Genomic DNA, 4697 nt, shown 5'->3' on the forward strand with positions numbered 1-4697 from the left:
GTTAATTTGGCATATATTTAAACTTAAAAAAAAAATGGAAAAACTTCAAGTTCTTTGATGTTGGTTTTTTTCTTTTTTTCATTTAATTATCAGGTACAGAAATGGGGCAAGGGACTGGGAGAGCCAGTCGTGGAGGGACAGGGTCATTAAAGAGGGGCTGGAAACTTATGAATAAAATAATGTTAAAACATTAGAAAAACTAGCTTGAATGGAGGGAAAGAAGAGACAGCCTAACAGAAAATCAGCACGGCATTGTTCCGAGTCTCGTGTAGTAAAGGGCATGGTTATAAAATCTGGTTGGGTTTTTCCGGCCAAGAAACTGGATTTTAGGTCACATGGTTCACTCGGGTCATTTAAATAAATAAATAAATATATATATATATATATTAAATGATTTTAATATATCACATTAATTTTTTTTTTGAAATAATGTGTATATGGATTAAAAAAAATATATGAAGTCTCATATAATTATTTCATTTTAAAAAGTTAAGAAATAATTCAAGTACATATAAGCTATAAAAAAAATATGAAGTGTAGTATATTTATTCTACATTAAAAATTTAAAAAAACAATATATATTTATGTAGGCTATAAAAAAAAAGTGAAATGTAGTATAGGTATTTTATTTTGAAAAATTAAGAATTAATCTATGTGTATGTAATCATATATAATTATTTCATGTCAAAAATTTGAGAAATAATACATGTGAATGTAAGTTATAAAAAAAATATAAAGTTTAGTATAGTTATTTTACATTGAAAAATTAAGAAACAATTAATATGAACATACGTTATATATAATTATTTCACTTCAAAAAATTTAGAAACAAATGTAGATTGTAAAAAAAATATATAAGACTAAATATTTATAAATTACTTTTATATTTATTTGATTATATTAAAAAAAATTAAAAAACAAATCTCACCTATGTTATGCTAAGTTCCTAGAGTTTCAAGTTGACGCGATCCGTGTGTGTTGACTAATCAATCTCACTTGATTAATGTTTCTTACATTCACACACACTAATCACTCATTAATCTACCAATTTGATTTGGTTTTAGCGAGAGATTTTCAGGGGGGAAAGAGAGAACGCTCCGATTTCCTTTTCCTTATAGCCGACGGCTTCCAATCTTCCTTGAGAAGGTTTTTTTTTTTTTTAATTTTTTTTTTTAAAAAAAAACCACGATCCCCCTCTTCCATCTTTTGTATTATCTTTTACGTTTTACCCAACTGAAAACCTCGTTTCATTTTATTTTTAATACCAAATTCATGTAGGGACTACGGACACCACTTATCTCCACATTGGTATGATATTGTCCACTTTGGGCCTAAGCCCTCATGGATTTGCTCTTGGGCTATACCCCAAAAGGCCTCATACCAATGGAGATATTTGTTCATCTTTATATACCCTTGATCCTCCCCATTTCTAGCCAATGTGGGACTTTGGTTGCATACCCAACAATCCTCCCCTCAAACAAAGGACCACCGAGCCTCCCCTCAAACGATCATTCATCCGTCCACTCTCTATCAACCATGATTCTTCATTCTCCACTTCACCGTGTTGGGGTCAGGACACGTTCATGAAGCATCCGGAGAGCACTACCTGATTTGAGAGTTTTGCTCTTTCTAGGTCAACTCCTCTTCACCGTGTTGGAGCCAGGACACGTCCGTGAAGCACCTGGAGCACACCGCCTATCCAAGAGCTGATCCACGGATTACACGTGATTTGCTTGGGGGGCCCACCACCTTTTGTTCGGCATTCCGAGGATTCATCCATCATGGCTAACTCCGAGGCAAGGCTCTGATACCACTTGTAGGGACTACGGACACCACTTATCTCCACATTGGTATGATATTGTCCACTTTGGGCCTAAGCCCTCATGGATTTGCTCTTGGGCTATACCCCAAAAGGCCTCATACCAATGGAGATATTTGTTCATCTTTATATACCCTTGATCCTCCCCATTTCTAGCCAATGTGGGACTTTGGTTGCATACCCAACAATTCATTTATTCCAATATTTGAAATTTCTATTCAATTATACCCAACCCATTTTTTTTTTATTTCTTCATCATTTTGTGCTACCAGGCTGTTACCGTTATACAATATCTTGTAACTTTTAGCAGGGGTTTACACTGAGCATATGAAGTAGTATTAATGAAAAATAAGATTGTTTGTCATGAGGGTGTTGGAGATACTTGCTCATCCACTGGCATCCCAGATTTATTTATAAGCCGGGGTTATATTAATGTTGTCACCAATACAAACTTGTTTTAGAGTTAGACTAGTTGGGTTGATAGTGTAGGTCCATCTACGAGGATTACATGTCCATCCACAAATTGTGTTGATAATGGTTATCCTCACCTCTACATGGATATTACAAACTTATTTTCGAGTTGGATGAATTGGGATGGTGCTCCAGATGTCACGACCCGAATCCCGGATCCGTGACCGGCAACGTAGGAGCGGTGTCGAAAGGACACCTCACCTACGCTAAGCCTCAGAACGGACATATCAAAAGAACAATTTGTTCAAAAAAATACGCAGCGGCTCATAATATTCAGAAATATTATATTATTCAAATACTGATGAAACCGAAAGATAGTTATTAAAACAAAAATAATAATTCATAATACTCATTACATTGTCAAAATCCAAATTTAATTAAAACAAGGTAACAGTGGAGCGTCTAAGACATCAAATCAAAATTGAAAGGAAAGCCTCGCGAACAAGCAAGGCATACCGACCAGAACTGAAGAAGTGGAAACACTCAACAAAGTTCCAGAAACTAAGAACCTGAAATAATATTAAAAAATGAGAGGTGAGTTCAACCAACTCAGTGAGGGAATAACATTTAATATACATTTTAGATATTAATAAGTTGTAAGATGATTTATCTTAATATACATATACATATACATATACATATACATATTATCATAACGTAACATATAGTTATCATAACGTAACATATTATTATAACGTAGTGGATTACATGTCAGAGATCAGATGACACCCGAAGGTGACCAGATGACACCCGAAGGTGACCAGATGACACCCGTCGGTGACCACTGTGGGATGATCAATCGCCACAGGCTGATGCCTCTCTCACCAGCTAGGTAACAGAATATTATGTGCACACAGGCTAACTATTCTCCGTTAGCATGGAGTACTGACAAGTCCCATATCAAGGCATAACAAATATTCACATAATCATCAAAGAAACGTATATCATATCAAATAGAATTTACTTTAACAGATTGCGAGTGAAAATTCAATAATAAATTAGTACTCGGAAAATAAAGCAACATATATAAATATTCAAGAAATTTACTAGTTATACTTATTGTATACTCAACATACATATTTATTTATATTATATGCATATTAAAGATTATTCCACTCACCCGGAAAATACTGAACTAAAGGAATGTCAGACAAAAGACCCGAAAATCCGATCAAGGATCGTTAGGAGAACCTACAATAAATATATGCAATATACTCAAAAAAAAATCAAACAAAAGATACCAATGCATAAAATAAATTGGGCTTAATCTCCCAAGTTTAGGGACTAAAACGATAATTTTCCAAAACAGGGACCAAAACGTAATTTTACCAAAATTGAGGACCGAATTGTAAATACATGACCATACTGAAATTTATCCATAATTCGTCCTTATCTTTGTCCAGAATCTTGAATTATGCCCCAAGGTCCAAAATGTGATTTTATCAAAATATTAGGGGTCAAATCATAATTTGTCAAATTGGAGGACCAAACTGAAAATATTAATTATAATGGAATTTTGCCCTTAAATCATCCTCAGTTCTGTTCAGAACCTCAATTTATGCCCCAGGGACCAATCTGTAAAATTTCCAAAGTTCGGGGACTAAACTGCAATTTCCGTAAATTGAGGGACCAAACTGAATTTTCGTCATCTTCAACCTCAAACCCAGAATTTTCAACAGATCACCTACTGTTAACCCCTGATTTCTAACATAATTTCACCATTTAAGCAAAATCATAACTCAAAATCATTATCTTTCAATTCAATCTCTCAAAATCAACTAATTCATCAAATACCCACAATAATCAACTCCTAACCTTTAAATTAATTCATCAATTAACTCAAAATACAAACTTCAAAACTCTACAATTAATCAAAACCGAAATTTAACATATTATACACTTAAAACTATAAATCTTACCTTTTTACTTATTTCCTCTACTTCTCTTCTCCTTCCTTTCCTTCTCTCCTTTCTTTTCTTCTTCTTCCTCTTTCCCTTATCTCTCCCGTAGCTCTCTTTCTCTCAAAATCAGATCATTCTTTTTTTTTTCTTCTTCTTATTTATATTTATCAACTATTAGTCAATTACCACACTACCCCTCAATCATTTATACCCTCTCTTTAAGCCTCCAAGGGCTTTGTTGCCTTTTCTCATTCCTTTTAATACAAAACATCACACCAGATCTATTCACGAGTACTTCATGCCCTTACATGAGTTGAGATAATTATTAGATATAGTTACATATTATATGTATGAGAATTATGAATTGATGCATAGTTAGTTTAATTTTAATAATATGTTGTGTTATATTAATCCTCGGTTTAATTTGGTTAATTATAAATGTTAATAGTGTTTTTGATATTGAAAAACTAGTTATTTAAATTGTGCCAATTATGGTTTTTTGGGTA

The 4697-nt window shown here is 33.4% G+C and overlaps 1 long non-coding RNA gene across 1 annotated transcript; it reads right to left on the reverse strand.

Annotated features, from left to right (window-relative positions):
* Positions 1-2586: 2586 nt before the first annotated feature.
* Positions 2587-4460, reverse strand: LOC140955911 (uncharacterized). The gene is made up of 2 exons (XR_012170661.1): positions 4210-4460; positions 2587-2799 (listed from the first exon to the last, which is right to left on the reverse strand). It is a non-coding gene; the product is annotated as an uncharacterized lncRNA (long non-coding RNA).
* Between the last annotated feature and the right edge of the window lie 237 nt (positions 4461-4697).

The sequence above is a fragment of the Populus alba genome, chromosome 9 (genome assembly GCF_005239225.2).
Source record: "Populus alba chromosome 9, ASM523922v2, whole genome shotgun sequence".
Lineage (NCBI taxonomy): Eukaryota > Viridiplantae > Streptophyta > Magnoliopsida > Malpighiales > Salicaceae > Populus > Populus alba.